This window comes from Garra rufa, chromosome 8 (assembly GCF_049309525.1).
Source record: "Garra rufa chromosome 8, GarRuf1.0, whole genome shotgun sequence".
Taxonomy (NCBI): Eukaryota; Metazoa; Chordata; class Actinopteri; order Cypriniformes; family Cyprinidae; genus Garra; species Garra rufa.
Genome location: NC_133368.1, coordinates 2,572,321 through 2,591,399, shown reverse-complemented (window position 1 = coordinate 2,591,399; position 19,079 = coordinate 2,572,321). Strand labels below are relative to the sequence as shown.

General features: G+C 50.5%; 53 non-coding genes across 53 annotated transcripts; all 53 read left to right on the top strand.

The window, feature by feature from the left end:
- Positions 1 to 68: 68 nt before the first annotated feature.
- On the top strand, positions 69 to 140 carry trnap-agg (transfer RNA proline (anticodon AGG)). Its single transcript has one exon. It is a non-coding gene; the product is annotated as a tRNA-Pro (tRNA).
- Positions 141 to 1,140: 1,000 nt separating this feature from the next.
- trnap-cgg (transfer RNA proline (anticodon CGG)) lies at positions 1,141 to 1,212 on the top strand. Its single transcript has one exon. It is a non-coding gene; the product is annotated as a tRNA-Pro (tRNA).
- Positions 1,213 to 1,348: 136 nt separating this feature from the next.
- trnap-agg (transfer RNA proline (anticodon AGG)) lies at positions 1,349 to 1,420 on the top strand. Its single transcript has one exon. It is a non-coding gene; the product is annotated as a tRNA-Pro (tRNA).
- A 175-nt stretch (positions 1,421 to 1,595) lies between these two features.
- On the top strand, positions 1,596 to 1,667 carry trnap-agg (transfer RNA proline (anticodon AGG)). Its single transcript has one exon. It is a non-coding gene; the product is annotated as a tRNA-Pro (tRNA).
- Positions 1,668 to 2,113: 446 nt separating this feature from the next.
- trnap-cgg (transfer RNA proline (anticodon CGG)) lies at positions 2,114 to 2,185 on the top strand. Its single transcript has one exon. It is a non-coding gene; the product is annotated as a tRNA-Pro (tRNA).
- A 136-nt stretch (positions 2,186 to 2,321) lies between these two features.
- On the top strand, positions 2,322 to 2,393 carry trnap-agg (transfer RNA proline (anticodon AGG)). Its single transcript has one exon. It is a non-coding gene; the product is annotated as a tRNA-Pro (tRNA).
- Positions 2,394 to 2,568: 175 nt separating this feature from the next.
- trnap-agg (transfer RNA proline (anticodon AGG)) lies at positions 2,569 to 2,640 on the top strand. Its single transcript has one exon. It is a non-coding gene; the product is annotated as a tRNA-Pro (tRNA).
- Positions 2,641 to 2,718: 78 nt separating this feature from the next.
- Positions 2,719 to 2,790, top strand: trnap-agg (transfer RNA proline (anticodon AGG)). Its single transcript has one exon. It is a non-coding gene; the product is annotated as a tRNA-Pro (tRNA).
- Positions 2,791 to 2,966: 176 nt separating this feature from the next.
- On the top strand, positions 2,967 to 3,038 carry trnap-agg (transfer RNA proline (anticodon AGG)). Its single transcript has one exon. It is a non-coding gene; the product is annotated as a tRNA-Pro (tRNA).
- An 86-nt stretch (positions 3,039 to 3,124) lies between these two features.
- trnap-cgg (transfer RNA proline (anticodon CGG)) lies at positions 3,125 to 3,196 on the top strand. Its single transcript has one exon. It is a non-coding gene; the product is annotated as a tRNA-Pro (tRNA).
- A 136-nt stretch (positions 3,197 to 3,332) lies between these two features.
- Positions 3,333 to 3,404, top strand: trnap-agg (transfer RNA proline (anticodon AGG)). The gene has a single exon. It is a non-coding gene; the product is annotated as a tRNA-Pro (tRNA).
- Positions 3,405 to 3,579: 175 nt separating this feature from the next.
- trnap-agg (transfer RNA proline (anticodon AGG)) lies at positions 3,580 to 3,651 on the top strand. The gene has a single exon. It is a non-coding gene; the product is annotated as a tRNA-Pro (tRNA).
- Positions 3,652 to 3,729: 78 nt separating this feature from the next.
- On the top strand, positions 3,730 to 3,801 carry trnap-agg (transfer RNA proline (anticodon AGG)). Its single transcript has one exon. It is a non-coding gene; the product is annotated as a tRNA-Pro (tRNA).
- A 651-nt stretch (positions 3,802 to 4,452) lies between these two features.
- Positions 4,453 to 4,524, top strand: trnap-cgg (transfer RNA proline (anticodon CGG)). The gene has a single exon. It is a non-coding gene; the product is annotated as a tRNA-Pro (tRNA).
- Positions 4,525 to 4,662: 138 nt separating this feature from the next.
- trnap-agg (transfer RNA proline (anticodon AGG)) lies at positions 4,663 to 4,734 on the top strand. The gene has a single exon. It is a non-coding gene; the product is annotated as a tRNA-Pro (tRNA).
- Positions 4,735 to 4,909: 175 nt separating this feature from the next.
- trnap-agg (transfer RNA proline (anticodon AGG)) lies at positions 4,910 to 4,981 on the top strand. The gene has a single exon. It is a non-coding gene; the product is annotated as a tRNA-Pro (tRNA).
- A 454-nt stretch (positions 4,982 to 5,435) lies between these two features.
- Positions 5,436 to 5,507, top strand: trnap-cgg (transfer RNA proline (anticodon CGG)). Its single transcript has one exon. It is a non-coding gene; the product is annotated as a tRNA-Pro (tRNA).
- Positions 5,508 to 5,643: 136 nt separating this feature from the next.
- On the top strand, positions 5,644 to 5,715 carry trnap-agg (transfer RNA proline (anticodon AGG)). Its single transcript has one exon. It is a non-coding gene; the product is annotated as a tRNA-Pro (tRNA).
- A 78-nt stretch (positions 5,716 to 5,793) lies between these two features.
- On the top strand, positions 5,794 to 5,865 carry trnap-agg (transfer RNA proline (anticodon AGG)). Its single transcript has one exon. It is a non-coding gene; the product is annotated as a tRNA-Pro (tRNA).
- Positions 5,866 to 6,043: 178 nt separating this feature from the next.
- trnap-agg (transfer RNA proline (anticodon AGG)) lies at positions 6,044 to 6,115 on the top strand. Its single transcript has one exon. It is a non-coding gene; the product is annotated as a tRNA-Pro (tRNA).
- A 1,001-nt stretch (positions 6,116 to 7,116) lies between these two features.
- Positions 7,117 to 7,188, top strand: trnap-cgg (transfer RNA proline (anticodon CGG)). Its single transcript has one exon. It is a non-coding gene; the product is annotated as a tRNA-Pro (tRNA).
- Positions 7,189 to 7,327: 139 nt separating this feature from the next.
- On the top strand, positions 7,328 to 7,399 carry trnap-agg (transfer RNA proline (anticodon AGG)). The gene has a single exon. It is a non-coding gene; the product is annotated as a tRNA-Pro (tRNA).
- A 175-nt stretch (positions 7,400 to 7,574) lies between these two features.
- trnap-agg (transfer RNA proline (anticodon AGG)) lies at positions 7,575 to 7,646 on the top strand. The gene has a single exon. It is a non-coding gene; the product is annotated as a tRNA-Pro (tRNA).
- Positions 7,647 to 7,824: 178 nt separating this feature from the next.
- On the top strand, positions 7,825 to 7,896 carry trnap-agg (transfer RNA proline (anticodon AGG)). The gene has a single exon. It is a non-coding gene; the product is annotated as a tRNA-Pro (tRNA).
- A 1,001-nt stretch (positions 7,897 to 8,897) lies between these two features.
- On the top strand, positions 8,898 to 8,969 carry trnap-cgg (transfer RNA proline (anticodon CGG)). Its single transcript has one exon. It is a non-coding gene; the product is annotated as a tRNA-Pro (tRNA).
- A 136-nt stretch (positions 8,970 to 9,105) lies between these two features.
- trnap-agg (transfer RNA proline (anticodon AGG)) lies at positions 9,106 to 9,177 on the top strand. Its single transcript has one exon. It is a non-coding gene; the product is annotated as a tRNA-Pro (tRNA).
- A 175-nt stretch (positions 9,178 to 9,352) lies between these two features.
- On the top strand, positions 9,353 to 9,424 carry trnap-agg (transfer RNA proline (anticodon AGG)). Its single transcript has one exon. It is a non-coding gene; the product is annotated as a tRNA-Pro (tRNA).
- A 78-nt stretch (positions 9,425 to 9,502) lies between these two features.
- trnap-agg (transfer RNA proline (anticodon AGG)) lies at positions 9,503 to 9,574 on the top strand. The gene has a single exon. It is a non-coding gene; the product is annotated as a tRNA-Pro (tRNA).
- Positions 9,575 to 10,225: 651 nt separating this feature from the next.
- Positions 10,226 to 10,297, top strand: trnap-cgg (transfer RNA proline (anticodon CGG)). Its single transcript has one exon. It is a non-coding gene; the product is annotated as a tRNA-Pro (tRNA).
- Positions 10,298 to 10,434: 137 nt separating this feature from the next.
- trnap-agg (transfer RNA proline (anticodon AGG)) lies at positions 10,435 to 10,506 on the top strand. Its single transcript has one exon. It is a non-coding gene; the product is annotated as a tRNA-Pro (tRNA).
- A 175-nt stretch (positions 10,507 to 10,681) lies between these two features.
- trnap-agg (transfer RNA proline (anticodon AGG)) lies at positions 10,682 to 10,753 on the top strand. The gene has a single exon. It is a non-coding gene; the product is annotated as a tRNA-Pro (tRNA).
- A 454-nt stretch (positions 10,754 to 11,207) lies between these two features.
- trnap-cgg (transfer RNA proline (anticodon CGG)) lies at positions 11,208 to 11,279 on the top strand. Its single transcript has one exon. It is a non-coding gene; the product is annotated as a tRNA-Pro (tRNA).
- Positions 11,280 to 11,415: 136 nt separating this feature from the next.
- trnap-agg (transfer RNA proline (anticodon AGG)) lies at positions 11,416 to 11,487 on the top strand. Its single transcript has one exon. It is a non-coding gene; the product is annotated as a tRNA-Pro (tRNA).
- A 78-nt stretch (positions 11,488 to 11,565) lies between these two features.
- Positions 11,566 to 11,637, top strand: trnap-agg (transfer RNA proline (anticodon AGG)). The gene has a single exon. It is a non-coding gene; the product is annotated as a tRNA-Pro (tRNA).
- A 177-nt stretch (positions 11,638 to 11,814) lies between these two features.
- Positions 11,815 to 11,886, top strand: trnap-agg (transfer RNA proline (anticodon AGG)). The gene has a single exon. It is a non-coding gene; the product is annotated as a tRNA-Pro (tRNA).
- Positions 11,887 to 12,887: 1,001 nt separating this feature from the next.
- On the top strand, positions 12,888 to 12,959 carry trnap-cgg (transfer RNA proline (anticodon CGG)). The gene has a single exon. It is a non-coding gene; the product is annotated as a tRNA-Pro (tRNA).
- Positions 12,960 to 13,095: 136 nt separating this feature from the next.
- trnap-agg (transfer RNA proline (anticodon AGG)) lies at positions 13,096 to 13,167 on the top strand. Its single transcript has one exon. It is a non-coding gene; the product is annotated as a tRNA-Pro (tRNA).
- A 175-nt stretch (positions 13,168 to 13,342) lies between these two features.
- trnap-agg (transfer RNA proline (anticodon AGG)) lies at positions 13,343 to 13,414 on the top strand. Its single transcript has one exon. It is a non-coding gene; the product is annotated as a tRNA-Pro (tRNA).
- Positions 13,415 to 13,550: 136 nt separating this feature from the next.
- trnap-cgg (transfer RNA proline (anticodon CGG)) lies at positions 13,551 to 13,622 on the top strand. Its single transcript has one exon. It is a non-coding gene; the product is annotated as a tRNA-Pro (tRNA).
- A 139-nt stretch (positions 13,623 to 13,761) lies between these two features.
- Positions 13,762 to 13,833, top strand: trnap-agg (transfer RNA proline (anticodon AGG)). Its single transcript has one exon. It is a non-coding gene; the product is annotated as a tRNA-Pro (tRNA).
- Positions 13,834 to 14,008: 175 nt separating this feature from the next.
- Positions 14,009 to 14,080, top strand: trnap-agg (transfer RNA proline (anticodon AGG)). The gene has a single exon. It is a non-coding gene; the product is annotated as a tRNA-Pro (tRNA).
- Positions 14,081 to 14,257: 177 nt separating this feature from the next.
- On the top strand, positions 14,258 to 14,329 carry trnap-agg (transfer RNA proline (anticodon AGG)). The gene has a single exon. It is a non-coding gene; the product is annotated as a tRNA-Pro (tRNA).
- Positions 14,330 to 15,330: 1,001 nt separating this feature from the next.
- trnap-cgg (transfer RNA proline (anticodon CGG)) lies at positions 15,331 to 15,402 on the top strand. The gene has a single exon. It is a non-coding gene; the product is annotated as a tRNA-Pro (tRNA).
- Positions 15,403 to 15,538: 136 nt separating this feature from the next.
- Positions 15,539 to 15,610, top strand: trnap-agg (transfer RNA proline (anticodon AGG)). The gene has a single exon. It is a non-coding gene; the product is annotated as a tRNA-Pro (tRNA).
- A 175-nt stretch (positions 15,611 to 15,785) lies between these two features.
- trnap-agg (transfer RNA proline (anticodon AGG)) lies at positions 15,786 to 15,857 on the top strand. The gene has a single exon. It is a non-coding gene; the product is annotated as a tRNA-Pro (tRNA).
- A 78-nt stretch (positions 15,858 to 15,935) lies between these two features.
- Positions 15,936 to 16,007, top strand: trnap-agg (transfer RNA proline (anticodon AGG)). Its single transcript has one exon. It is a non-coding gene; the product is annotated as a tRNA-Pro (tRNA).
- Positions 16,008 to 16,658: 651 nt separating this feature from the next.
- On the top strand, positions 16,659 to 16,730 carry trnap-cgg (transfer RNA proline (anticodon CGG)). Its single transcript has one exon. It is a non-coding gene; the product is annotated as a tRNA-Pro (tRNA).
- A 137-nt stretch (positions 16,731 to 16,867) lies between these two features.
- On the top strand, positions 16,868 to 16,939 carry trnap-agg (transfer RNA proline (anticodon AGG)). The gene has a single exon. It is a non-coding gene; the product is annotated as a tRNA-Pro (tRNA).
- A 175-nt stretch (positions 16,940 to 17,114) lies between these two features.
- Positions 17,115 to 17,186, top strand: trnap-agg (transfer RNA proline (anticodon AGG)). Its single transcript has one exon. It is a non-coding gene; the product is annotated as a tRNA-Pro (tRNA).
- A 454-nt stretch (positions 17,187 to 17,640) lies between these two features.
- trnap-cgg (transfer RNA proline (anticodon CGG)) lies at positions 17,641 to 17,712 on the top strand. Its single transcript has one exon. It is a non-coding gene; the product is annotated as a tRNA-Pro (tRNA).
- Positions 17,713 to 17,848: 136 nt separating this feature from the next.
- trnap-agg (transfer RNA proline (anticodon AGG)) lies at positions 17,849 to 17,920 on the top strand. The gene has a single exon. It is a non-coding gene; the product is annotated as a tRNA-Pro (tRNA).
- A 78-nt stretch (positions 17,921 to 17,998) lies between these two features.
- On the top strand, positions 17,999 to 18,070 carry trnap-agg (transfer RNA proline (anticodon AGG)). The gene has a single exon. It is a non-coding gene; the product is annotated as a tRNA-Pro (tRNA).
- Positions 18,071 to 18,248: 178 nt separating this feature from the next.
- trnap-agg (transfer RNA proline (anticodon AGG)) lies at positions 18,249 to 18,320 on the top strand. Its single transcript has one exon. It is a non-coding gene; the product is annotated as a tRNA-Pro (tRNA).
- The last annotated feature ends 759 nt before the right edge of the window (positions 18,321 to 19,079 follow it).

Sequence of the window (19,079 nt, the reverse complement as noted above, 5' to 3'; positions counted from 1 at the left end):
CCAGCAGAAAGCATGTGGGGGGGTTTTGCAGCCGTATGTGTCTTCTTCAAGACTGGACACCATCGAGAGGCTCGTTGGTCTAGGGGTATGATTCTCGCTTAGGGTGCGAGAGGTCCCGGGTTCAAATCCCGGACGAGCCCGTATTAAGCCTAGATTTTTAAAGTTGCATCCATTGATCCGGCTTTCTTTTGACATCTAAGTCGGACCCTTTTTCTCAGTTCCTCATCTGCAATTTGAACTTGGTTGGCTGCTTAGCTTGATGGGTTTGAGAGTTTGCACTGAACGACGGTTCCATCTGAGCTATTTCAGTGACCATACCTCCTTTGTGTGGCTTGTTGGTCTAGGGTTGTGATTCTTGCTTCAGGTGCAACAGTTCCTTGGTTCAAATCCTGGACGAGCCTGTCTGCAGCTTTGAAAACACTTTTTTGGAGGAGTAGCTGTCTATCCTGCTTGCTTTGGCTCGGTTGCAAGGCATCATTAAGTAGGACTGAAATCTTCCTACTTGTGGTTTTTCAGTGTCAATGTCATTTACAGCGCTGGTCACTTGCCAGACGTGGCATTGTCAATATAGCTCATTTGGGAGAGTGTAAAGTCTGATTTATACTTCTGGTTCGAACCGTAGCTACGGCTTCTTCTTCGGCCTCTGCCGTGGTACTTCGGTTTACACAAGCATCATGCCCGTGGACACTGCAGACTAGCGGTTCGCATGTGTACTGCACGTCGACGTGGACAATGATGCAGAAGTATAAATGAAAACCGGCGCACAGCGGGTACGAGAGGTCCCGGATTTCTGGAGTTGTATAAGTCGATCCGACCATTGCCATAGTTGGGCGGCGCTGCAGTGCAACCGTCTGGGTTGGAATCGAGCCTCAAGTCCCTTACCCTGATAAGCTTTGGTCAACACTCGACTGGAAGGGAAGCCCAAGCTGGTGGAGCTGTGGCAGATAGGAGGTTTTTTTGGTTTGTTTTTGCACCCCTAGGAGTCTCGTTGGTCAAGGGCTATGATTCTCACTTAGGTTGCGAGAGGTCCCGGCTTCAAATCTCGAACGAGCCCGTCTGCAACTTCAAAGGTGCTCTTTTAAGGTGTATCTGTGCATCCTGCTTTCTTTACCGGGAGCACAGTGAAGAGTTTGTTTGAATGGCTCGTTGGTCTAGGGGTATGATTCTCGCTTCGGGTGCGAGAGGTCCCGGGTTCAAATCCCGGACGAGCCCGACTCAGTCGTTAAAGCCTGTTTTAATGTTGATCCGGTAAGTGCCAAAATGGTCTTTTTTTTACCAGGGGTGCAGTAAAGCACTGAGCACCGGGAGAGTTGCTTTTCCAGGAGTACAGTGAACTGTGCATTTAGTTGGCTAGTTGGTCTAGGGGTATGATTCTCGCTTAGGGTGCGAGAGGTCCCGGGTTCAAATCCCGGACGAGCCTGCCTTGGTCTTTGAGGCCTGTTTTCTGGCTGGGGTTGAATCGAGCCTCACTTCCTGACAAGTTTTGGTCAACATTCGATTGGAAGGGCTGTCCAATCTGCTGGAGACCCAGCAGAAAGCATGTGGGGGGGTTTTGCAGCCGTATGTGTCTTCTTCAAGAGTGGACACCATCGAGAGGCTCGTTGGTCTAGGGGTATGATTCTCGCTTAGGGTGCGAGAGGTCCCGGGTTCAAATCCCGGACGAGCCCGCATTAAGCCTAGATTTTTAAAGTTGCATCCATTGATCCGGCTTTCTTTTGACTTCTAAGTCGGACCCTTTTTCTCAGTTCCTCATCTGCAATTTGAACTTGGTTGGCTGCTTAGCTTGATGGGTTTGAGAGTTTGCACTGAACGACGGTTCCATCTGAGCTATTTCAGTGACCATACCTCCTTTGTGTGGCTTGTTGGTCTAGGGTTGTGATTCTTGCTTCAGGTGCAACAGTTCCTTGGTTCAAATCCTGGACGAACCTGTCTGCAGCTTTGAAAACACTTTTTTGGAGGAGTAGCTGTCTATCCTGCTTGCTTTGGCTCGGTTGCAAGGCATCATTAAGTAGGACTGAAATCTTCCTACTTGTGGTTTTTCAGTGTCAATGTCATTTACAGCGCTGGTCACTTGCCAGACGTGGCATTGTCAATATAGCTCATTTGTTTGAATGGCTCGTTGGTCTAGGGGTATGATTCTCGCTTCGGGTGCGAGAGGTCCCGGGTTCAAATCCCGGACGAGCCCGACTCAGTCGTTAAAGCCTTTTTTAATGTTGATCCGGTAAGTGCCAAAATGGTCTTTTTTTTACCAGGGGTGCAGTAAAGCACTGAGCACCGGGAGAGTTGCTTTTCCAGGAGTACAGTGAACTGTGCATTTAGTTGGCTCGTTGGTCTAGGGGTATGATTCTCGCTTAGGGTGCGAGAGGTCCCGGGTTCAAATCCCGGACGAGCCCGCCTTGGTCTTTGAGGCCTGTTTTCTGGCTGGGGTTGAATCGAGCCTCACGTCCTGACAAGTTTTGGTCAACATTCGATTGGAAGGGCTGTCCAATCTGCTGGAGACCCAGCAGAAAGCATGTGGGGGGGTTTTGCAGCCGTATGTGTCTTCTTCAAGAGTGGACACCATCGAGAGGCTCGTTGGTCTAGGGGTATGATTCTCGCTTAGGGTGCGAGAGGTCCCGGGTTCAAATCCCGGACGAGCCCGCATTAAGCCTAGATTTTTAAAGTTTTAAAGTTGCATCCATTGCTTTTCCAGGAGTACAGTGAACTGTGCATTTAGTTGGCTCGTTGGTCTAGGGGTATGATTCTCGCTTAGGGTGCGAGAGGTCCCGGGTTCAAATCCCGGAAGAGCCCGCCTTGGTCTTTGAGGCCTGTTTTCTGGCTGGGGTTGAATCGAGCCTCACGTCCTGACAAGTTTTGGTCAACATTCGATTGGAAGGGCTGTCCAATCTGCTGGAGACCCAGCAGAAAGCATGTGGGGGGGGGTTTGCAGCCGTATGTGTCTTCTTCAAGACTGGACACCATCGAGAGGCTCGTTGGTCTAGGGGTATGATTCTCGCTTAGGGTGCGAGAGGTCCCGGGTTCAAATCTCGAACGAGCCCGTCTGCAACTTCAAAGGTGCTCTTTTAAGGTGTATCTGTGCATCCTGCTTTCTTTACCGGGAGCACAGTGAAGAGTTTGTTTGAATGGCTCGTTGGTCTAGGGGTATGATTCTCGCTTCGGGTGCGAGAGGTCCCGGGTTCAAATCCCGGACGAGCCCGACTCAGTCGTTAAAGCCTGTTTTAATTTTGATCCGGTAAGTGCCAAAATGGTCTTTTTTTTACCAGGGGTGCAGTAAAGCACTGAGCACCGGGAGAGTTGCTTTTCCAGGAGTACAGTGAACTGTGCATTTAGTTGGCTAGTTGGTCTAGGGGTATGATTCTCGCTTAGGGTGCGAGAGGTCCTGGGTTCAAATCCCGGACGAGCCCGCCTTGGTCTTTGAGGCCTCTTTTCTGGCTGGGGTTGAATCGAGCCTCACGTCCTGACAAGTTTTGGTCAACATTCGATTGGAAGGGCTGTCCAATCTGCTGGAGACCCAGCAGAAAGCATGTGGGGGGGTTTTGCAGCCGTATGTGTCTTCTTCAAGAGTGGACACCATCGAGAGGCTCGTTGGTCTAGGGGTATGATTCTCGCTTAGGGTGCGAGAGGTCCCGGGTTCAAATCCCGGACGAGCCCGCATTAAGCCTAGATTTTTAAAGTTTTAAAGTTGCATCCATTGCTTTTCCAGGAGTACAGTGAACTGTGCATTTAGTTGGCTCGTTGGTCTAGGGGTATGATTCTCGCTTAGGGTGCGAGAGGTCCCGGGTTCAAATCCCGGACGAGCCCGCCTTGGTCTTTGAGGCCTGTTTTCTGGCTGGGGTTGAATCGAGCCTCACGTCCTGACAAGTTTTGGTCAACATTCGATTGGAAGGGCTGTCTTCTTCGGCCTCTGCCGTGGTACTTCGGTTTACACAAGCATCATGCCCGTGGACACTGCAGACTAGCGGTTCGCATGTGTACTGCACGTCGACGTGGACAATGATGCAGAAGTATAAATGAAAACTGGCGCACAGCGGGTACGAGAGGTCCCGGATTTCTGGAGTTGTATAAGTCGATCCGACCATTGCCATAGTTGGGCGGCGCTGCAGTGCAACCGTCTGGGTTGGAATCGAGCCTCAAGTCCCTTACCCTGATAAGCTTTGGTCAACACTCGACTGGAAGGGAAGCCCAAGCTGGTGGAGCTGTGGCAGATAGGAGGTTTTTTTTGGTTTGTTTTTGCACCCCTAGGAGTCTCGTTGGTCAAGGGCTATGATTCTCACTTAGGTTGCGAGAGGTCCCGGGTTCAAATCCCGGACGAGCCCGACTCAGTCGTTAAAGCCTGTTTTAATGTTGATCCGGTAAGTGCCAAAATGGTCTTTTTTTTACCAGGGGTCCAGTAAAGCACTGAGCACCGGGAGAGTTGCTTTTCCAGGAGTACAGTGAACTGTGCATTTAGTTGGCTCGTTGGTCTAGGGGTATGATTCTCGCTTCGGGTGCGAGAGGTCCCGGGTTCAAATCCCGGACGAGCCCGACTCAGTCGTTAAAGCCTGTTTTAATGTTGATCCGGTAAGTGCCAAAATGGTCTTTTTTTTTTACCAGGGGTGCAGTAAAGCACTGAGCACCGGGAGAGTTGCTTTTCCAGGAGTACAGTGAACTGTGCATTTAGTTGGCTCGTTGGTCTAGGGGTATGATTCTCGCTTAGGGTGCGAGAGGTCCCGGGTTCAAATCCCGGACGAGCCCGCCTTGGTCTTTGAGGCCTGTTTTCTGGCTGGGGTTGAATCGAGCCTCACGTCCTGACAAGTTTTGGTCAACATTCGATTGGAAGGGCTGTCCAATCTGCTGGAGACCCAGCAGAAAGGATGTGGGGGGGTTTTGCAGCCGTATGTGTCTTCTTCAAGACTGGGCACCATCGAGAGGCTCGTTGGTCTAGGGGTATGATTCTCGCTTAGGGTGCGAGAGGTCCCGGGTTCAAATCCCGGACGAGCCCGCATTAAGCCTAGATTTTTAAAGTTTTAAAGTTGCATCCATTGATCCGGCTTTCTTTTGACTTCTAAGTCGGACCCTTTTTCTCAGTTCCTCATCTGCAATTTGAACTTGGTTGGCTGCTTAGCTTGATGGGTTTGAGAGTTTGCACTGAACGACGGTTCCATCTGAGCTATTTCAGTGACCATACCTCCTTTGTGTGGCTTGTTGGTCTAGGGTTGTGATTCTTGCTTCAGGTGCAGCAGTTCCTTGGTTCAAATCCTGGACGAGCCTGTCTGCAGCTTTGAAAACACTTTTTTGGAGGAGTAGCTGTCTATCCTGCTTGCTTTGGCTCGGTTGCAAGGCATCATTAAGTAGGACTGAAATCTTCCTACTTGTGGTTTTTCAGTGTCAATGTCATTTACAGCGCTGGTCACTTGCCAGACGTGGCATTGTCAATATAGCTCATTTGTTTGAATGGCTCGTTGGTCTAGGGGTATGATTCTCGCTTCGGGTGCGAGAGGTCCCGGGTTCAAATCCCGGACGAGCCCGACTCAGTCGTTAAAGCCTTTTTTAATGTTGATCCGGTAAGTGCCAAAATGGTCTTTTTTTTACCAGGGGTGCAGTAAAGCACTGAGCACCGGGAGAGTTGCTTTTCCAGGAGTACAGTGAACTGTGCATTTAGTTGGCTCGTTGGTCTAGGGGTATGATTCTCGCTTAGGGTGCGAGAGGTCCCGGGTTCAAATCCCGGACGAGCCCGCATTAAGCCTAGATTTTTAAAGTTTTAAAGTTGCATCCATTGCTTTTCCAGGAGTACAGTGAACTGTGCATTTAGTTGGCTCGTTGGTCTAGGGGTATGATTCTCGCTTAGGGTGCGAGAGGTCCCGGGTTCAAATCCCGGACGAGCCCACCTTGGTCTTTGAGGCCTGTTTTCTGGCTGGGGTTGAATCGAGCCTCACCTCCTGACAAGTTTTGGTCAACATTCGATTGGAAGGGCTGTCCAATCTGCTGGAGACCCAGCAGAAAGGATGTGGGGGGGGGGGTTTGCAGCCGTATGTGTCTTCTTCAAGACTGGACACCATCGAGAGGCTCGTTGGTCTAGGGGTATGATTCTCGCTTAGGGTGCGAGAGGTCCCGGGTTCAAATCCCGGACGAGCCCGCATTAAGCCTAGATTTTTAAAGTTGCATCCATTGATCCGGCTTTCTTTTGACATCTAAGTCGGACCCTTTTTCTCAGTTCCTCATCTGCAATTTGAACTTGGTTGGCTGCTTAGCTTGATGGGTTTGAGAGTTTGCACTGAACGACGGTTCCATCTGAGCTATTTCAGTGACCATACCTCCTTTGTGTGGCTTGTTGGTCTAGGGTTGTGATTCTTGCTTCAGGTGCAACAGTTCCTTGGTTCAAATCCTGGACGAGCCTGTCTGCAGCTTTGAAAACACTTTTTTGGAGGAGTAGCTGTCTATCCTGCTTGCTTTGGCTCGGTTGCAAGGCATCATTAAGTAGGACTGAAATCTTCCTACTTGTGGTTTTTCAGTGTCAATGTCATTTACAGCGCTGGTCACTTGCCAGACGTGGCATTGTCAATATAGCTCATTTGGGAGAGTGTAAAGTCTGATTTATACTTCTGGTTCGAACCGTAGCTACGGCTTCTTCTTCGGCCTCTGCCGTGGTACTTCGGTTTACACAAGCATCATGCCCGTGGACACTGCAGACTAGCGGTTCGCATGTGTACTGCACGTCGACGTGGACAATGATGCAGAAGTATAAATGAAAACCGGCGCACAGCGGGTACGAGAGGTCCCGGATTTCTGGAGTTGTATAAGTCGATCCGACCATTGCCATAGTTGGGCGGCGCTGCAGTGCAACCGTCTGGGTTGGAATCGAGCCTCAAGTCCCTTACCCTGATAAGCTTTGGTCAACACTCGACTGGAAGGGAAGCCCAAGCTGGTGGAGCTGTGGCAGATAGGAGGTTTTTTTTGGTTTGTTTTTGCACCCCTAGGAGTCTCGTTGGTCAAGGGCTATGATTCTCACTTAGGTTGCGAGAGGTCCCGGCTTCAAATCTCGAACGAGCCCGTCTGCAACTTCAAAGGTGCTCTTTTAAGGTGTATCTGTGCATCCTGCTTTCTTTACCAGGAGCACAGTGAACTGTGCATTTAGTTGGCTCGTTGGTCTAGGGGTATGATTCTCGCTTCGGGTGCGAGAGGTCCCGGGTTCAAATCCCAGACGAGCCCGACTCAGTCGTTAAAGCCTGTTTTAATGTTGATCCGGTAAGTGCCAAAATGGTCTTTTTTTTTTTACCAGGGGTGCAGTAAAGCACTGAGCACCGGGAGAGTTGCTTTTCCAGGAGTACAGTGAACTGTGCATTTAGTTGGCTCGTTGGTCTAGGGGTATGATTCTCGCTTAGGGTGCGAGAGGTCCCGGGTTCAAATCCCGGACGAGCCCGCCTTGGTCTTTGAGGCCTGTTTTCTGGCTGGGGTTGAATCGAGCCTCACGTCCTGACAAGGTTTGGTCAACATTCGATTGGAAGGGCTGTCCAATCTGCTGGAGACCCAGCAGAAAGGATGTGGGGGGGTTTTGCAGCCGTATGTGTCTTCTTCAAGACTGGGCACCATCGAGAGGCTCGTTGGTCTAGGGGTATGATTCTCGCTTAGGGTGCGAGAGGTCCCGGGTTCAAATCCCGGACGAGCCCGCCTTGGTCTTTGAGGCCTGTTTTCTGGCTGGGGTTGAATCGAGCCTCACCTCCTGACAAGTTTTGGTCAACATTCGATTGGAAGGGCTGTCCAATCTGCTGGAGACCCAGCAGAAAGGATGTGGGGGGGGGGGTTTGCAGCCGTATGTGTCTTCTTCAAGACTGGACACCATCGAGAGGCTCGTTGGTCTAGGGGTATGATTCTCGCTTAGGGTGCGAGAGGTCCCGGGTTCAAATCCCGGACGAGCCCGCATTAAGCCTAGATTTTTAAAGTTGCATCCATTGATCCGGCTTTCTTTTGACATCTAATTCGGACCCTTTTTCTCAGTTCCTCATCTGCAATTTGAACTTGGTTGGCTGCTTAGCTTGATGGGTTTGAGAGTTTGCACTGAACGACGGTTCCATCTGAGCTATTTCAGTGACCATACCTCCTTTGTGTGGCTTGTTGGTCTAGGGTTGTGATTCTTGCTTCAGGTGCAACAGTTCCTTGGTTCAAATCCTGGACGAGCCTGTCTGCAGCTTTGAAAACACTTTTTTGGAGGAGTAGCTGTCTATCCTGCTTGCTTTGGCTCGGTTGCAAGGCATCATTAAGTAGGACTGAAATCTTCCTACTTGTGGTTTTTCAGTGTCAATGTCATTTACAGCGCTGGTCACTTGCCAGACGTGGCATTGTCAATATAGCTCATTTGGGAGAGTGTAAAGTCTGATTTATACTTCTGGTTCGAACCGTAGCTACGGCTTCTTCTTCGGCCTCTGCCGTGGTACTTCGGTTTACACAAGCATCATGCCCGTGGACACTGCAGACTAGCGGTTCGCATGTGTACTGCACGTCGACGTGGACAATGATGCAGAAGTATAAATGAAAACCGGCGCACAGCGGGTACGAGAGGTCCCGGATTTCTGGAGTTGTATAAGTCGATCCGACCATTGCCATAGTTGGGCGGCGCTGCAGTGCAACCGTCTGGGTTGGAATCGAGCCTCAAGTCCCTTACCCTGATAAGCTTTGGTCAACACTCGACTGGAAGGGAAGCCCAAGCTGGTGGAGCTGTGGCAGATAGGAGGTTTTTTTTGGTTTGTTTTTGCACCCCTAGGAGTCTCGTTGGTCAAGGGCTATGATTCTCACTTAGGTTGCGAGAGGTCCCGGCTTCAAATCTCGAACGAGCCCGTCTGCAACTTCAAAGGTGCTCTTTTAAGGTGTATCTGTGCATCCTGCTTTCTTTACCGGGAGCACAGTGAAGAGTTTGTTTGAATGGCTCGTTGGTCTAGGGGTATGATTCTCGCTTCGGGTGCGAGAGGTCCCGGGTTCAAATCCCGGACGAGCCCGACTCAGTCGTTAAAGCCTGTTTTAATTTTGATCCGGTAAGTGCCAAAATGGTCTTTTTTTTACCAGGGGTGCAGTAAAGCACTGAGCACCGGGAGAGTTGCTTTTCCAGGAGTACAGTGAACTGTGCATTTAGTTGGCTAGTTGGTCTAGGGGTATGATTCTCGCTTAGGGTGCGAGAGGTCCCGGGTTCAAATCCCGGACGAGCCCGCCTTGGTCTTTGAGGCCTCTTTTCTGGCTGGGGTTGAATCGAGCCTCACGTCCTGACAAGTTTTGGTCAACATTCGATTGGAAGGGCTGTCCAATCTGCTGGAGACCCAGCAGAAAGCATGTGGGGGGGTTTTGCAGCCGTATGTGTCTTCTTCAAGAGTGGACACCATCGAGAGGCTCGTTGGTCTAGGGGTATGATTCTCGCTTAGGGTGCGAGAGGTCCCGGGTTCAAATCCCGGACGAGCCCGCATTAAGCCTAGATTTTTAAAGTTTTAAAGTTGCATCCATTGCTTTTCCAGGAGTACAGTGAACTGTGCATTTAGTTGGCTCGTTGGTCTAGGGGTATGATTCTCGCTTAGGGTGCGAGAGGTCCCGGGTTCAAATCCCGGACGAGCCCGCCTTGGTCTTTGAGGCCTGTTTTCTGGCTGGGGTTGAATCGAGCCTCACGTCCTGACAAGTTTTGGTCAACATTCGATTGGAAGGGCTGTCTTCTTCGGCCTCTGCCGTGGTACTTCGGTTTACACAAGCATCATGCCCGTGGACACTGCAGACTAGCGGTTCGCATGTGTACTGCACGTCGACGTGGACAATGATGCAGAAGTATAAATGAAAACTGGCGCACAGCGGGTACGAGAGGTCCCGGATTTCTGGAGTTGTATAAGTCGATCCGACCATTGCCATAGTTGGGCGGCGCTGCAGTGCAACCGTCTGGGTTGGAATCGAGCCTCAAGTCCCTTACCCTGATAAGCTTTGGTCAACACTCGACTGGAAGGGAAGCCCAAGCTGGTGGAGCTGTGGCAGATAGGAGGTTTTTTTTGGTTTGTTTTTGCACCCCTAGGAGTCTCGTTGGTCAAGGGCTATGATTCTCACTTAGGTTGCGAGAGGTCCCGGGTTCAAATCCCGGACGAGCCCGACTCAGTCGTTAAAGCCTGTTTTAATGTTGATCCGGTAAGTGCCAAAATGGTCTTTTTTTTACCAGGGGTCCAGTAAAGCACTGAGCACCGGGAGAGTTGCTTTTCCAGGAGTACAGTGAACTGTGCATTTAGTTGGCTCGTTGGTCTAGGGGTATGATTCTCGCTTCGGGTGCGAGAGGTCCCGGGTTCAAATCCCGGACGAGCCCGACTCAGTCGTTAAAGCCTGTTTTAATGTTGATCCGGTAAGTGCCAAAATGGTCTTTTTTTTTACCAGGGGTGCAGTAAAGCACTGAGCACCGGGAGAGTTGCTTTTCCAGGAGTACAGTGAACTGTGCATTTAGTTGGCTCGTTGGTCTAGGGGTATGATTCTCGCTTAGGGTGCGAGAGGTCCCGGGTTCAAATCCCGGACGAGCCCGCCTTGGTCTTTGAGGCCTGTTTTCTGGCTGGGGTTGAATCGAGCCTCACGTCCTGACAAGTTTTGGTCAACATTCGATTGGAAGGGCTGTCCAATCTGCTGGAGACCCAGCAGAAAGGATGTGGGGGGGTTTTGCAGCCGTATGTGTCTTCTTCAAGACTGGGCACCATCGAGAGGCTCGTTGGTCTAGGGGTATGATTCTCGCTTAGGGTGCGAGAGGTCCCGGGTTCAAATCCCGGACGAGCCCGCATTAAGCCTAGATTTTTAAAGTTTTAAAGTTGCATCCATTGATCCGGCTTTCTTTTGACTTCTAAGTCGGACCCTTTTTCTCAGTTCCTCATCTGCAATTTGAACTTGGTTGGCTGCTTAGCTTGATGGGTTTGAGAGTTTGCACTGAACGACGGTTCCATCTGAGCTATTTCAGTGACCATACCTCCTTTGTGTGGCTTGTTGGTCTAGGGTTGTGATTCTTGCTTCAGGTGCAGCAGTTCCTTGGTTCAAATCCTGGACGAGCCTGTCTGCAGCTTTGAAAACACTTTTTTGGAGGAGTAGCTGTCTATCCTGCTTGCTTTGGCTCGGTTGCAAGGCATCATTAAGTAGGACTGAAATCTTCCTACTTGTGGTTTTTCAGTGTCAATGTCATTTACAGCGCTGGTCACTTGCCAGACGTGGCATTGTCAATATAGCTCATTTGTTTGAATGGCTCGTTGGTCTAGGGGTATGATTCTCGCTTCGGGTGCGAGAGGTCCCGGGTTCAAATCCCGGACGAGCCCGACTCAGTCGTTAAAGCCTTTTTTAATGTTGATCCGGTAAGTGCCAAAATGGTCTTTTTTTTACCAGGGGTGCAGTAAAGCACTGAGCACCGGGAGAGTTGCTTTTCCAGGAGTACAGTGAACTGTGCATTTAGTTGGCTCGTTGGTCTAGGGGTATGATTCTCGCTTAGGGTGCGAGAGGTCCCGGGTTCAAATCCCGGACGAGCCCGCATTAAGCCTAGATTTTTAAAGTTTTAAAGTTGCATCCATTGCTTTTCCAGGAGTACAGTGAACTGTGCATTTAGTTGGCTCGTTGGTCTAGGGGTATGATTCTCGCTTAGGGTGCGAGAGGTCCCGGGTTCAAATCCCGGACGAGCCCACCTTGGTCTTTGAGGCCTGTTTTCTGGCTGGGGTTGAATCGAGCCTCACCTCCTGACAAGTTTTGGTCAACATTCGATTGGAAGGGCTGTCCAATCTGCTGGAGACCCAGCAGAAAGGATGTGGGGGGGGGGTTTGCAGCCGTATGTGTCTTCTTCAAGACTGGACACCATCGAGAGGCTCGTTGGTCTAGGGGTATGATTCTCGCTTAGGGTGCGAGAGGTCCCGGGTTCAAATCCCGGACGAGCCCGCATTAAGCCTAGATTTTTAAAGTTGCATCCATTGATCCGGCTTTCTTTTGACATCTAAGTCGGACCCTTTTTCTCAGTTCCTCATCTGCAATTTGAACTTGGTTGGCTGCTTAGCTTGATGGGTTTGAGAGTTTGCACTGAACGACGGTTCCATCTGAGCTATTTCAGTGACCATACCTCCTTTGTGTGGCTTGTTGGTCTAGGGTTGTGATTCTTGCTTCAGGTGCAACAGTTCCTTGGTTCAAATCCTGGACGAGCCTGTCTGCAGCTTTGAAAACACTTTTTTGGAGGAGTAGCTGTCTATCCTGCTTGCTTTGGCTCGGTTGCAAGGCATCATTAAGTAGGACTGAAATCTTCCTACTTGTGGTTTTTCAGTGTCAATGTCATTTACAGCGCTGGTCACTTGCCAGACGTGGCATTGTCAATATAGCTCATTTGGGAGAGTGTAAAGTCTGATTTATACTTCTGGTTCGAACCGTAGCTACGGCTTCTTCTTCGGCCTCTGCCGTGGTACTTCGGTTTACACAAGCATCATGCCCGTGGACACTGCAGACTAGCGGTTCGCATGTGTACTGCACGTCGACGTGGACAATGATGCAGAAGTATAAATGAAAACCGGCGCACAGCGGGTACGAGAGGTCCCGGATTTCTGGAGTTGTATAAGTCGATCCGACCATTGCCATAGTTGGGCGGCGCTGCAGTGCAACCGTCTGGGTTGGAATCGAGCCTCAAGTCCCTTACCCTGATAAGCTTTGGTCAACACTCGACTGGAAGGGAAGCCCAAGCTGGTGGAGCTGTGGCAGATAGGAGGTTTTTTTTGGTTTGTTTTTGCACCCCTAGGAGTCTCGTTGGTCAAGGGCTATGATTCTCACTTAGGTTGCGAGAGGTCCCGGCTTCAAATCTCGAACGAGCCCGTCTGCAACTTCAAAGGTGCTCTTTTAAGGTGTATCTGTGCATCCTGCTTTCTTTACCAGGAGCACAGTGAAGAGTTTGTTTGAATGGCTCGTTGGTCTAGGGGTATGATTCTCGCTTCGGGTGCGAGAGGTCCCGGGTTCAAATCCCGGACGAGCCCGACTCAGTCGTTAAAGCCTGTTTTAATTTTGATCCGGTAAGTGCCAAAATGGTCTTTTTTTTACCAGGGGTGCAGTAAAGCACTGAGCACCGGGAGAGTTGCTTTTCCAGGAGTACAGTGAACTGTGCATTTAGTTGGCTAGTTGGTCTAGGGGTATGATTCTCGCTTAGGGTGCGAGAGGTCCCGGGTTCAAATCCCGGACGAGCCCGCCTTGGTCTTTGAGGCCTGTTTTCTGGCTGGGGTTGAATCGAGCCTCACGTCCTGACAAGTTTTGGTCAACATTCGATTGGAAGGGCTGTCCAATCTGCTGGAGACCCAGCAGAAAGCATGTGGGGGGGGTTTGCAGCCGTATGTGTCTTCTTCAAGAGTGGACACCATCGAGAGGCTCGTTGGTCTAGGGGTATGATTCTCGCTTAGGGTGCGAGAGGTCTCGGGTTCAAATCCCGGACGAGCCCGACTCAGTCGTTAAAGCCTGTTTTAATGTTGATCCGGTAAGTGCCAAAATGGTCTTTTTTTTACCAGGGGTGCAGTAAAGCACTGAGCACCGGGAGAGTTGCTTTTCCAGGAGTACAGTGAACTGTGCATTTAGTTGGCTCGTTGGTCTAGGGGTATGATTCTCGCTTCGGGTGCGAGAGGTCCCGGGTTCAAATCCCAGACGAGCCCGACTCAGTCGTTAAAGCCTGTTTTAATGTTGATCCGGTAAGTGCCAAAATGGTCTTTTTTTTTTTACCAGGGGTGCAGTAAAGCACTGAGCACCGGGAGAGTTGCTTTTCCAGGAGTACAGTGAACTGTGCATTTAGTTGGCTCGTTGGTCTAGGGGTATGATTCTCGCTTAGGGTGCGAGAGGTCCCGGGTTCAAATCCCGGACGAGCCCGCCTTGGTCTTTGAGGCCTGTTTTCTGGCTGGGGTTGAATCGAGCCTCACGTCCTGACAAGGTTTGGTCAACATTCGATTGGAAGGGCTGTCCAATCTGCTGGAGACCCAGCAGAAAGGATGTGGGGGGGTTTTGCAGCCGTATGTGTCTTCTTCAAGACTGGGCACCATCGAGAGGCTCGTTGGTCTAGGGGTATGATTCTCGCTTAGGGTGCGAGAGGTCCCGGGTTCAAATCCCGGACGAGCCCGCCTTGGTCTTTGAGGCCTGTTTTCTGGCTGGGGTTGAATCGAGCCTCACCTCCTGACAAGTTTTGGTCAACATTCGATTGGAAGGGCTGTCCAATCTGCTGGAGACCCAGCAGAAAGGATGTGGGGGGGGGGTTTGCAGCCGTATGTGTCTTCTTCAAGACTGGACACCATCGAGAGGCTCGTTGGTCTAGGGGTATGATTCTCGCTTAGGGTGCGAGAGGTCCCGGGTTCAAATCCCGGACGAGCCCGCATTAAGCCTAGATTTTTAAAGTTGCATCCATTGATCCGGCTTTCTTTTGACATCTAAGTCGGACCCTTTTTCTCAGTTCCTCATCTGCAATTTGAACTTGGTTGGCTGCTTAGCTTGATGGGTTTGAGAGTTTGCACTGAACGACGGTTCCATCTGAGCTATTTCAGTGACCATACCTCCTTTGTGTGGCTTGTTGGTCTAGGGTTGTGATTCTTGCTTCAGGTGCAACAGTTCCTTGGTTCAAATCCTGGACGAGCCTGTCTGCAGCTTTGAAAACACTTTTTTGGAGGAGTAGCTGTCTATCCTGCTTGCTTTGGCTCGGTTGCAAGGCATCATTAAGTAGGACTGAAATCTTCCTACTTGTGGTTTTTCAGTGTCAATGTCATTTACAGCGCTGGTCACTTGCCAGACGTGGCATTGTCAATATAGCTCATTTGGGAGAGTGTAAAGTCTGATTTATACTTCTGGTTCGAACCGTAGCTACGGCTTCTTCTTCGGCCTCTGCCGTGGTACTTCGGTTTACACAAGCATCATGCCCGTGGACACTGCAGACTAGCGGTTCGCATGTGTACTGCACGTCGACGTGGACAATGATGCAGAAGTATAAATGAAAACCGGCGCACAGCGGGTACGAGAGGTCCCGGATTTCTGGAGTTGTATAAGTCGATCCGACCATTGCCATAGTTGGGCGGCGCTGCAGTGCAACCGTCTGGGTTGGAATCGAGCCTCAAGTCCCTTACCCTGATAAGCTTTGGTCAACACTCGACTGGAAGGGAAGCCCAAGCTGGTGGAGCTGTGGCAGATAGGAGGTTTTTTTTGGTTTGTTTTTGCACCCCTAGGAGTCTCGTTGGTCAAGGGCTATGATTCTCACTTAGGTTGCGAGAGGTCCCGGCTTCAAATCTCGAACGAGCCCGTCTGCAACTTCAAAGGTGCTCTTTTAAGGTGTATCTGTGCATCCTGCTTTCTTTACCGGGAGCACAGTGAAGAGTTTGTTTGAATGGCTCGTTGGTCTAGGGGTATGATTCTCGCTTCGGGTGCGAGAGGTCCCGGGTTCAAATCCCGGACGAGCCCGACTCAGTCGTTAAAGCCTGTTTTAATTTTGATCCGGTAAGTGCCAAAATGGTCTTTTTTTTACCAGGGGTGCAGTAAAGCACTGAGCACCGGGAGAGTTGCTTTTCCAGGAGTACAGTGAACTGTGCATTTAGTTGGCTAGTTGGTCTAGGGGTATGATTCTCGCTTAGGGTGCGAGAGGTCCCGGGTTCAAATCCCGGACGAGCCCGCCTTGGTCTTTGAGGCCTCTTTTCTGGCTGGGGTTGAATCGAGCCTCACGTCCTGACAAGTTTTGGTCAACATTCGATTGGAAGGGCTGTCCAATCTGCTGGAGACCCAGCAGAAAGCATGTGGGGGGGTTTTGCAGCCGTATGTGTCTTCTTCAAGAGTGGACACCATCGAGAGGCTCGTTGGTCTAGGGGTATGATTCTCGCTTAGGGTGCGAGAGGTCCCGGGTTCAAATCCCGGACGAGCCCGCATTAAGCCTAGATTTTTAAAGTTTTAAAGTTGCATCCATTGCTTTTCCAGGAGTACAGTGAACTGTGCATTTAGTTGGCTCGTTGGTCTAGGGGTATGATTCTCGCTTAGGGTGCGAGAGGTCACGGGTTCAAATCCCGGACGAGCCCGCCTTGGTCTTTGAGGCCTGTTTTCTGGCTGGGGTTGAATCGAGCCTCACGTCCTGACAAGTTTTGGTCAACATTCGATTGGAAGGGCTGTCTTCTTCGGCCTCTGCCGTGGTACTTCGGTTTACACAAGCATCATGCCCGTGGACACTGCAGACTAGCGGTTCGCATGTGTACTGCACGTCGACGTGGACAATGATGCAGAAGTATAAATGAAAACTGGCGCACAGCGGGTACGAGAGGTCCCGGATTTCTGGAGTTGTATAAGTCGATCCGACCATTGCCATAGTTGGGCGGCGCTGCAGTGCAACCGTCTGGGTTGGAATCGAGCCTCAAGTCCCTTACCCTGATAAGCTTTGGTCAACACTCGACTGGAAGGGAAGCCCAAGCTGGTGGAGCTGTGGCAGATAGGAGGTTTTTTTTGGTTTGTTTTTGCACCCCTAGGAGTCTCGTTGGTCAAGGGCTATGATTCTCACTTAGGTTGCGAGAGGTCCCGGGTTCAAATCCCGGACGAGCCCGACTCAGTCGTTAAAGCCTGTTTTAATGTTGATCCGGTAAGTGCCAAAATGGTCTTTTTTTTACCAGGGGTCCAGTAAAGCACTGAGCACCGGGAGAGTTGCTTTTCCAGGAGTACAGTGAACTGTGCATTTAGTTGGCTCGTTGGTCTAGGGGTATGATTCTCGCTTCGGGTGCGAGAGGTCCCGGGTTCAAATCCCGGACGAGCCCGACTCAGTCGTTAAAGCCTGTTTTAATGTTGATCCGGTAAGTGCCAAAATGGTCTTTTTTTTTACCAGGGGTGCAGTAAAGCACTGAGCACCGGGAGAGTTGCTTTTCCAGGAGTACAGTGAACTGTGCATTTAGTTGGCTCGTTGGTCTAGGGGTATGATTCTCGCTTAGGGTGCGAGAGGTCCCGGGTTCAAATCCCGGACGAGCCCGCCTTGGTCTTTGAGGCCTGTTTTCTGGCTGGGGTTGAATCGAGCCTCACGTCCTGACAAGTTTTGGTCAACATTCGATTGGAAGGGCTGTCCAATCTGCTGGAGACCCAGCAGAAAGGATGTGGGGGGGTTTTGCAGCCGTATGTGTCTTCTTCAAGACTGGGCACCATCGAGAGGCTCGTTGGTCTAGGGGTATGATTCTCGCTTAGGGTGCGAGAGGTCCCGGGTTCAAATCCCGGACGAGCCCGCATTAAGCCTAGATTTTTAAAGTTTTAAAGTTGCATCCATTGATCCGGCTTTCTTTTGACTTCTAAGTCGGACCCTTTTTCTCAGTTCCTCATCTGCAATTTGAACTTGGTTGGCTGCTTAGCTTGATGGGTTTGAGAGTTTGCACTGAACGACGGTTCCATCTGAGCTATTTCAGTGACCATACCTCCTTTGTGTGGCTTGTTGGTCTAGGGTTGTGATTCTTGCTTCAGGTGCAGCAGTTCCTTGGTTCAAATCCTGGACGAGCCTGTCTGCAGCTTTGAAAACACTTTTTTGGAGGAGTAGCTGTCTATCCTGCTTGCTTTGGCTCGGTTGCAAGGCATCATTAAGTAGGACTGAAATCTTCCTACTTGTGGTTTTTCAGTGTCAATGTCATTTACAGCGCTGGTCACTTGCCAGACGTGGCATTGTCAATATAGCTCATTTGTTTGAATGGCTCGTTGGTCTAGGGGTATGATTCTCGCTTCGGGTGCGAGAGGTCCCGGGTTCAAATCCCGGACGAGCCCGACTCAGTCGTTAAAGCCTTTTTTAATGTTGATCCGGTAAGTGCCAAAATGGTCTTTTTTTTACCAGGGGTGCAGTAAAGCACTGAGCACCGGGAGAGTTGCTTTTCCAGGAGTACAGTGAACTGTGCATTTAGTTGGCTCGTTGGTCTAGGGGTATGATTCTCGCTTAGGGTGCGAGAGGTCCCGGGTTCAAATCCCGGACGAGCCCGCATTAAGCCTAGATTTTTAAAGTTTTAAAGTTGCATCCATTGCTTTTCCAGGAGTACAGTGAACTGTGCATTTAGTTGGCTCGTTGGTCTAGGGGTATGATTCTCGCTTAGGGTGCGAGAGGTCCCGGGTTCAAATCCCGGACGAGCCCACCTTGGTCTTTGAGGCCTGTTTTCTGGCTGGGGTTGAATCGAGCCTCACCTCCTGACAAGTTTTGGTCAACATTCGATTGGAAGGGCTGTCCAATCTGCTGGAGACCCAGCAGAAAGGATGTGGGGGGGGGGGTTTGCAGCCGTATGTGTCTTCTTCAAGACTGGACACCATCGAGAGGCTCGTTGGTCTAGGGGTATGATTCTCGCTTAGGGTGCGAGAGGTCCCGGGTTCAAATCCCGGACGAGCCCGCATTAAGCCTAGATTTTTAAAGTTGCATCCATTGATCCGGCTTTCTTTTGACATCTAAGTCGGACCCTTTTTCTCAGTTCCTCATCTGCAATTTGAACTTGGTTGGCTGCTTAGCTTGATGGGTTTGAGAGTTTGCACTGAACGACGGTTCCATCTGAGCTATTTCAGTGACCATACCTCCTTTGTGTGGCTTGTTGGTCTAGGGTTGTGATTCTTGCTTCAGGTGCAACAGTTCCTTGGTTCAAATCCTGGACGAGCCTGTCTGCAGCTTTGAAAACACTTTTTTGGAGGAGTAGCTGTCTATCCTGCTTGCTTTGGCTCGGTTGCAAGGCATCATTAAGTAGGACTGAAATCTTCCTACTTGTGGTTTTTCAGTGTCAATGTCATTTACAGCGCTGGTCACTTGCCAGACGTGGCATTGTCAATATAGCTCATTTGGGAGAGTGTAAAGTCTGATTTATACTTCTGGTTCGAACCGTAGCTACGGCTTCTTCTTCGGCCTCTGCCGTGGTACTTCGGTTTACACAAGCATCATGCCCGTGGACACTGCAGACTAGCGGTTCGCATGTGTACTGCACGTCGACGTGGACAATGATGCAGAAGTATAAATGAAAACCGGCGCACAGCGGGTACGAGAGGTCCCGGATTTCTGGAGTTGTATAAGTCGATCCGACCATTGCCATAGTTGGGCGGCGCTGCAGTGCAACCGTCTGGGTTGGAATCGAGCCTCAAGTCCCTTACCCTGATAAGCTTTGGTC